This window comes from Saccostrea cucullata, unplaced genomic scaffold (genome assembly GCF_032062105.1).
Source record: "Saccostrea cucullata isolate Sc308-1 unplaced genomic scaffold, CSIRO_AGI_Scuc_v1 ctg10344, whole genome shotgun sequence".
NCBI lineage: Eukaryota > Metazoa > Mollusca > Bivalvia > Ostreida > Ostreidae > Saccostrea > Saccostrea cuccullata.
In genome coordinates, this window is record NW_026924441.1 from 3830 (window position 1) to 13878 (window position 10049).

General features: G+C 35.4%; 1 pseudogene; it reads right to left on the bottom strand.

The window, feature by feature from the left end:
* Positions 1–1463: 1463 nt before the first annotated feature.
* On the bottom strand, positions 1464–9773 carry LOC134266429 (solute carrier family 23 member 2-like; annotated as a pseudogene).
* Positions 9774–10049: the final 276 nt, after the last annotated feature.

A 10049-nucleotide genomic window follows, 5' to 3' on the forward strand; every position in this document is an offset into this window, starting at 1 on the left:
ACATGACCCTTACAATTCTATTCCCCACTTTCATGCTGGCCCCCCTTCTATTATGGTTGGGAATCCAATCTCAAAGAACCCTTGTTCATCTGAGGCCGTGAAGGATGTCATTGAAGCATCAAAGACGCAACTAAAGTCCCCTCTGTTAGATCTTGGACAGTGATCGGTTGTGAAGGCCTTCCCTACGTAATAGCTTCCAGAATCCATAGGGAACATGAACATCTGCATGATAAAATGGCGAGTTAAGTGCATCATAAGACGTACCCCATGCTTCGTTAGCGAACCTTTGCGTTCTAACGCAGCAGTTTTTATATTGTATTTCATAATTTATGGACAAAGTAAAGATAAATCTTCAAGTTTATATACTCACCATCATGCAACTTTTCTTCCTGCGTGCACAACACCGAAAAAACCGGTCTCGATTTTTTATTGGTAGGTAAATTAAGCTATTTTCGGTAGGTTTAAATACCTAAGTAGGTAAATATAGCTACGTAGCTAAATATAGTGATTGTACTGGACCTGTTTACGATAAAAGGTGCATGCGTTTGGTAATATTATATATTGTGTCTCATAATACTAGTATTGACAATGTATCAAAATACATTAAAAAATTTAATGAGAAAGTAGATATCCTTGTTATACCCCCCGCTTGAAAAGTGGGAGGGTATATGTGATCGGGATTTCCGTCCGTCTGTACGTCCATCCGTCCGTCCGTCCGTCCGTCTGTTACGCTCTATCTCTTATCCGCAACTCCTCTTATACTACTGAGTGAAATTTAATGAAACTTTCACAAAATCTTTATTACATATTGCCATTGTGCACCTCCTATTTTACTTTTTTATTCGACACGTATTTAAGGTTTCCCATAGCAAAACATGGACATTGCCATTATATGTTTACCTATGACGCCAAATAGAAGCTTCTAGATAACATTTGATGGGACGAGTTATTCCTCTTTACACATTACCGTAAAACAATATATAGCAAAACATGGACATTATGGGAGGCGGGGGGTATCATTTAGTGAGCTCATTGCTCACAGTACATGTACCTCTAGTTTGTCATTAGATTGCGTCATTAAAGAGATTGCATGAAAAACCTGCTCTTTTGTAACATTTTGAAGACATAAACTCTATATACAGGTGATGATAGTATATTGCTCAGTAAATAAGTGAAGTCTATGATAGAAAATTTTGTTGATTTTAATTTCTAATAAAATATTAATTCAAACGAATTAGGAATGAAAACAAGCATTCCTTATACGGGTATATAAAACGCAAAACTACGGAACTGATGAGATACAAATCGCAACAGGACCAGTATAACGTAACTGTAAGGTTGACAAAATAAGTGTAATCGTTCTTTTATAAAATTTATTATTAATACACCACCTACAGATAACTAGCTGAGAAACAACCTGCAAAATGAATAATGATTTAACCATTTTGAAACACCACCTCAGATATAGCTTAGTTTGGAAGGAAAATATCTTTTTAACATATGAACTTATGATTAGAGTGTCTTCACTTCTTTCAGGTGAACTTCAACAACTTTCCTCGTTGTGTTAATGTCGTATTTTTCTGTGCCACATCGTGACCTTGAGGATGTGAAGGTCGGGGACAGAGGACAGTATCTACAACAAGTCACTTTATCCAGGTATTTTGTCAAGAAGGAAACGAATACAATGTCTGGTTGCTCTCTGATGAAGAATCTGGTACCGCTATCCATCGCTTTATCCCTCTCTCGCACTCCGTACCTAAAATTGTTAATACGAACTGTACCTTTTTACACCTGGTTCTTACAGACCTCAAGCCTCTTTTTATTTTTCAGCTTTTAAGTTTCATTTATTTAATTTGACATTTCTTCACTTTATACTAAACATTTCAAGATACATTTCGATATGTAAAATTGACATTGCGTTGATAAGAAAGATTTTTTTCTGATTAGAGAATTTCTTTTGGCTATTTCATGCATAATCTTATTCCATCTTTAAAAATATTACTAGTAGACGGAGCTGTAATAACAGCAGCAAATTATATAAAGACATGTATATTTGAAATAACGTACCAAAAAGTTGGCTCAAACTGACCTGGAATCATGTTATCTAACAGGAACCCAATAAACCCTCCTGTAAAAGAAGCTGTTCCAAACAGCACTTTAATCACCTGATCCAGATCTTGGGAACCTGAAAGGTAGGCACCAGAAAAATTATTTACCATTCTTATCACTATAAACAGATATGTATACACACCTTTAACTTTTTGGGCACTCTCTAAAACATTAATATTTTACAATGATAGGAGTCTTTAAAACCCTTTTGTTTACAACATTGATTTTTTTCACATGAATTTTACAATGTACCAAATCCTTTGGCTTTCTCTCATTAAAATTGGGGAAAAAAAAGTCTTAACAAGCAATTGTTACCATTCATTTTTGACTCCCTTGATTTTTGTCCTTTTGTTTAATTCTTTCATTATCTTAAATTTTAATTTTAAGTATTATTATACAGTTTTTATTTGAGCTTCAGATTAGCAGGAAAATTGCTAACTGTTTCTGTCCTTACAAATTGAGCAAATCAATGCATGTTCGAAAAGTTTGCTGAAGTTAGAAAGATTCTACAGAGATTAAACACTTTAGAATTTTTTTTAGATTGAATGAAATTTTAAACCGTTTTTAATTCCTGATGATACGCGTGTAAGTAGTTAAAATATCTTTGAATTCATCCCTCCCCCCCCCCCAAAAAAAATGGGTGTGTACAGTTGAACTCCTGTAGGATAGGATCAAAGGGAAACACGCACCTGTTTTGACTTTGTCGCTGTGTTGGGTTAACCACTGTGGAATCATAAGACCCATCAGGAAGGACACGCCCAAGATTGCTAAATTTCTTGTGAGAACATTTCACAAAACTGTAACACTGAGTAAAAGATTAAAAAAAATTAAAATCTTTTCATTTAACAAAACAAAACAACAACAACAACAAAAAACAACAAAAACCCAAAGGAATATTGTTTTACAAGTATTCACATTAAAGACAAGTTATTGTAAGGTCACACACCAGAAGAGACAATGGTCCGTATTATTTTTTCCGTCTGATTGTATGTCTGTAAACATTTTTAAAGGATTCTACAGTATACATATATTTTGGTTTCACAATAAAACATTATAAGCAGAAGCAGAGAACATAAAGTATTCAAGCTGAAAAGTCCAATAAACAATACAATTTTTTGAAAGCAGGGCAAACATGGACCTCCAAAACATTATAGAATTTGGAATATGTAATAACAGTAGAACAACATGTATTCCAGTTATCTTACATTAGTGAAGAGAAACTCACCAGAAATTCCTACGGAGGCCACCATACCTAACCCTAATAAGAGAGTTCCTCCGATAATAGGGTCTGGTATTAGAGCTAGGATGGCTCCCACTTTTCCCACCACCCCACACAATAAAAGGATTAGCCCTGCTGTTACAAAGACTGCTCTACTGGCTATCTTATTAAAAAGAATACAGAATTTTATTAATATTCACACTGTCCAAATGATTTGTTTTTGTGTAAGATACTTTATGAAACAGTTCACTTAGAAATTCCCTGCTCTTGATTTATTGAATTCAAGATTTATAATTAGTTTTTTATCAAAGAGAGCCACAAAGAGATTACTTATTTTCATTTCAGTTTTATAGATACTAATTAGAGAAATAATTGTAATCATAAATATTTCAAACGTTCAAATAAGACACCTTTCTGATTTGACCTGTATACCTTTGTTATTCCAATGATTCCAATATTACTACTGTATGACGTAGTGGCGTGTCCCGCCCCCATAATACCGGAAACGATGCTCGACACGCCCTCTATGGCGATACCTCTGTTGATGGCGTGAACTGGTGGAGGAGCTGCTTCCGACATCCGGGCAGCCGCAAAATAATCCCCGACTGATTCAAAAATGGACGATATGGTGGCAGCCAGCATTCCCATGTATCCAGCAATGCTGAATGTTGGCATTCCAAAGGGAACTGCGTAAAAATGAGTTATAATGATTCAGAGAGAAAACCAAAAAGGCATAACCTTTTATGCTAGCTTTACCTACCAGACACATAATGTAAATTTGTTGTCTGGTGGAGAGATGTTGTACCATTAATTGTTGAATCTTTTATTTTTCTTTTCTTTTTAAAATCTATTTAGAATATTTTTGAATAGATAAAGAAAATTACATGGAAGAGGGAAAGTGAACCAAGGAGTCTCGTTTATAATGCCGACTTTGGAATCTGTTCTGGCCTTGAATGCTGGGTCAGTGCTGTTCCTAGACAAAACGTCTGTTTCTGTCAAAATAAAGGAAAATAACCACACGACAGCAATAGTCAGAACCACCGGAAATAGCTGGAAGATCGGAAGCTTGGTCGCGTGACATTTCTCTTTTCTGGAGAAAGCTGGAACCGGAAGTTGGACTTTGTTAATACATGTTGAAAACAGGAACAGTAATGCAAGCGTTCTGAAAGAAAGAATTGGTATGCAAATTAATCTGTTTACCTGATTAATTTATTCAAAAGATACTAACTGATTCCTCTAGGTACATGATCAGACTTTTGGTATTTTCAGGGGTCAAGGGAAGTTTTTTGTCATTTTTACGATTCGTATTTCATACAGACTTTACAACATCATATTTATTATCTGAGCTCTTAAAAAAGAAATATTTATGATATCTTGGGATCAATCGAACATGAGGACTCACAGAAGGGATATCCCCCATTGTTTCTCGCAGAAACTGGCCACTACACCGGTCAATGAGAGCCCGATGAGGGAGATAGTGGGCGCGATCGTTAAAGGTCCGACAAATCTCAGAATCAAACCAATCAGACCAAGACCCCCAACGAAGACCTGTGTCAGCGAGGCTAGAATAAGGTTACCCTGCACCTACAAGGAAAATATCTTGAAGATTATTTTTTTTAAAAAGGGTTAATGATTTCTGGACAAAAAAAATCGAAGGAATAAGCCTTTTATAGAAACAGATTTCTGATGATTATTTTTGTCACTGGACAACAATTTACTGCACTGACAATCTAATGAACCATCGCGAGCAAGTCTTGGGAAATTATTAGGGAGCAACTTCATCCTCACAACGTCAGGTAACCTGACTCAACGGCAACGTATTGACTCGGAACCTCTAACGTTGACGTTGTGTGGATGGAGCAACTGCAATAGAAAAATAATCAAAGGCAACACTACTTGGTGCTAAAGGATTGGTAATGTGGAATTACAAAATAAAAAGTTCAATAATATTACTGAGAAAAGCAAATCATGTTTTAAAATATTCTCTCACTGAAAACAACCTTTAAATTTCCACAGGTCATAGTTTGTAAACATATAAACTGTAAGCATATATTGTTGTCTAGACAAGGTTCACAAGGGATTGTTGATAGAGGTTTTATGTATCAGCAGGTCGGGATATAACCCTATTTCCATCATCTTTTAAGAGATGGCAGTAATTTGTTTAATTTGACTTACCAAAGAACCCATACATGTTCCTTGTAAGATAAGGGAAATAAGCATATTCTTAACAACGTGTTTATTTTTCTTGTTTATTTTTCTCTGTTTAAACATCTTTATTTTGTAATAAAGAAACCTGTGCTAATGTAGTGGAGCTTCGGACCAGGTGATACGTTGACCTTTTGAACTGTGGTCATCAAACACACCTTTGATCTTTTTTAAGTATATGGTCAATGTGAAAGTTATAGAATATTAGAATTCCTGTTAAATTTACAACTTCACCGACCAAAATGTTGTTTTCTTCTACAAAAGATACGAGAAGGTAATAAAATCCTTTTGATGAGCTTTTAACGGACAATATTGTCCCTACCTCTCTTATCCGGATTTCCCAGTTTATGTTTGTTGTGTTGCTTCCAGACAGAGTGTCATCTAAAAATAATATTAACGTGTTAACACTGAGTTACATATTATAGAATAAAACTTACACGAATCACGAATGATTGTTCATTAACTTATATATTCAAATATGTTAATTATAAAGACATGTAATGTTGTTAAAAAATATTGATTTATATATAGAACATAAACTTGCGGACAAAATGTCAACATGATGAAAACAGTCAATGGGCAGATACAAATATACAATCGTCGAAAGATTTTGTAATGTTAAAGGAAATTTTATATACCTGTACTTTAAATAAAATTTCAGCTAAAAATATAATTGGATACCGTTTTCTGAACATTTAAACTGCTCTAGTGACATCATCACCACTATTGGGGCGACAAACGTGCTGGATCCGCCTTGAATAATAGGTAATCTACAGAAAGAGGAAAATCTTATGAAGGACTTGCATGAATGCAAAAGACTATTTTTACAGTTATATTTAAATTTCACTGTCATCACACCTTTAAAGCAACAAAAATGAATTGACGAGGCCCAATCTAGTTAGAAATTACGAAAACAGAATTATGAAATTTTTTAATTCTTGGAAATAAATTTGTATGTATTATGCTAAGGAAAATTAGCATAAAATTTTGTTACCTTGCCTTAATTGTAGTCAAATAGGGGCACTTTCAAGATATGGACCATTTTTCGTGTTTTTGTATATAAATACATACTAAAACTCCGCAATAAACAAAGGAATTGACAAATAGAAAAAAAAATGATGAAATGTTCTGTTTTTCACATATATCATGCAATTTGCATCCCTCTTTTAAAATATGAAAAGAAAATCGGATGTAGCCTTTATTGCAGTAAAAAGGGGGCATATAAAAACATAAAAATAGGACTATACAACTAGATATTTTAAAGTCGCAATGGGTATACATAACATCAACAAACGATTGTAATACTGTATTAGTTTCTATAACTTAAATAATTCTTACATTATGAAATAATTTTCTCTCCATACTCAATAAAAAAAAGAGTGAGTATAAACACTTCAACATGTTCCAGGAGAAAGACTAAAATCGTTTACCTTTGGTTGTAGTGTTTTTTTTTTCTAACTCCAAAATTGAAATAAAACAAGATAAAATTAATAAATCTGTACCAGAAAATTGATACCTCAAAATAGATTATGTTCCAAAGTTGTTTATTGATTTAAAAAATATTTTCTAAAAACATGTAAATAATAGAAATGCCAGAATGAGCCAGCTTTCAACAAGCACAGTCTATAGAGCTTACAAGTAAGCAAGATCATCGAAACATTTCAGCAATTTGACGTCACTGTGACATGCCTGAGTCGACGCTGGGTCTTAAAAAACGTTTGCGCAGATCAAGTAGATCGGGCCTCGTTAATTTTTGTTAATTGATTAATATTTTTACATTTATTCGTTTTAAATAGAAATAACTCTGGTTACCTGACTCCAATACTACACTGCAGAATGGTAGCGATTCCACACATAAACATCGTGATGCTGAGGAGCTGGGCTCGAACCTCGCTCTCCTTCTCAGGACAGAAGATAGTGGTCAAGATAAAGGGGAGGGACAGAGAGCCCCGATCGTCATGAAGGCTTGCTGCGAGAAATAGTAGAAATATACAATCAAAATTCAAAGGATGCTCACTCCTGGCACGCACCTGATCCCACCTCTGATGTTTTCGGGGTTCATTTTTGCTCTGCTCCCGATTTGTATTGTTTAAATGAACTTTGAGCATGAATGTTCCTTATATCATATTTCATATTATATATAAATATATAAAATTGCCTAATTTTAATGCAGTTGAATTTCTGCTATGTATTTATTTGAAATATCAGAATAAAATTCAAAATAGTAGGGAGGTAAGAATCAAAAAGCGTTAAAAATAGAACAAAAGAGAGAAAACAGCAATCGTATTTTGGCGGAAGTGTTTCATACCAGTAGTGTAGGCCTTTGCTTCTATTATCGTTTCCCTCTACCTGATCAATCCTAAAGCCTCCCGGTGGATGTGACCGATCAACATGGGGTGCTTACTCCTCATAAGCACCAGATTCCATCTCTAAACTTCCGAGGACCCATGTTTTATGCCCTTTTACATATTTGTGTCGTCATCTTCTCCTTTTTATTTTATTCTATACCTTTATATCTATACATGTTTTCAGTACATTTTATCAATTATCTGTCAATATTTGTCTTTAATACCAGACAATACTGTAAATTCGCAAACTTTAAAGATGTGGTATCTCAGTAGAGTTTATTTTACCTTGAGTGTACTTTTTAGCTCACCTGAGCCGAAGGCTCAAGTGAGCTTTTCTGATCACATTTTGTCCGGCGTCCGTCTGTCCGTCTGTCTGTCTAGCTGTCCGTCGGTCCGTCTGTCTGTCTGTCTGTAAACTTTTCACATTTTCGACTTCTTCTCAAGAACCGCTGGGCCAATTTCAACCAAACTTGGTACAAAGTATCCTTGGGTGAAGGGGATTCAAGTTTGTTCAAATGAAGGGCCACGCCCTCATTCAAGGGGAGATAATTGGGAATTAATGAAAATTTGGTGGCATATTTTAAAAATCTTCTTAAGAACCACTGTGCCAGGAAAGATGAAACTTATGGGGAAACATCCTCAGGTAGTGTAGATTCAAGTTTGTTCAAATCATGACCGCCGGGGGTAGGGCGGGGCCAAAATGGCCGACCAAAGTTTTACATAGAAATATATAGGAAAATTCTTTAAAAATCTTCTTCTCAAGAATGACAAAGCCATAATTCATCAAATTTATATGGGAGCATGCTCAGGTAGTGTAGATTCAAGTTTGTTCAAATCATGACCCCTGGGGGTAGGGCGGGGCCAAAACGGCTGACCAAAGTTTTACATAGAAAGAGGAAATATCTTTAAACATCTTCTTCTCAAGAATGACAAAGCCATAATTCATCATATTTTTATGGAAGCATGCTCAAGTAGTGTAGATTCAAATTTGTTCAAATCATGACCCCCAGGGGTAGGGCGGGGTCAAAATGGCTGACCAAAGTTTTTAAAGATATGTATAGGAAAATTCTTTAAAAATCATTTTCTAAAAATAGCAAATCCATGATTGGTCATGGGACTACTTTTGGATTTAAACTTTACATTAGAAAGCCATTTTCTACTTTTTCCTACCCATAGTGCTCAGGTGAGCGATGTGGCCCATGGGCCTCTTGTTACTTTTAAACATAGCTCGGCGAGTATTTTGTTGTTGTTGAACTTTTGCTGACTTTTATCTAAACATGTGTATTTAGAGTCACTGGTCCATATAAATTGATCTAGATGTTTCCTTTTGTCAGAAATAATTTATGTTAAATAATACATTTATCTTGGCGATATGTTTTATTTTGATAATTAAGTTTAGGAATTTTATGCTTTGAATCACAATGAATGTTAAGCCTCTGTTACACACGTTGCAGAAATGTCTTATGTAACTTGATTGTTAAAGCCAGTTTCATAGCAGTAAATTTACGTAGGCTTTTAAAGTCGAATCCTAGAAAAACCTATCAATTTTTTTCTTGTCTTCAGAGAGGTTTAAGTATATCCCTATACACATAAATTTTGTTTGACATTCAAGAGGTTTTGAAACGTTCGTTGTTAAAATTCAATTGAAAAAATTATAACAAATTAAAGATAAATCCACATTAAGAAGATCCAGTGCATAAATGTACACGTACCTGTAATCCAAATAGAATCATTAGGTGTATTGGTGGCCTTGTATCCACTGGGTATAGAATTGTCCTAACGCTGTCTACAGGGCGCTGGTCCCTCCCCGGTCCCTCCCCATCCTCCTTAGCCCCGTGCTTCTCTATCCCCCCATCACTTCTCCCCAGAGTTACAGCTGATTCGGTGGCCATCTTCACGACCGACTGATTCAGGGACAGTTTGTCCTTCTCGCTTATCCCTAGTGCTGTATTCTCTCTTCATAACACTAGTTTCCCGTTCACCTTTTACAAACATTTGTAAAAACCCACTCATGTATTTTATTATACCCCCCGCTTGAAAAGCGGGAGGGTATATAGTAATCGTTAATTCCGTCCGTCCGTCCGTCCGTCCGTCTGTACGTCCGTCCGTCCGTCTGTCCGTCCGTCCGTCCGTCTGTTACGCTTTGGGGTACCCATCTCTTATCCGCA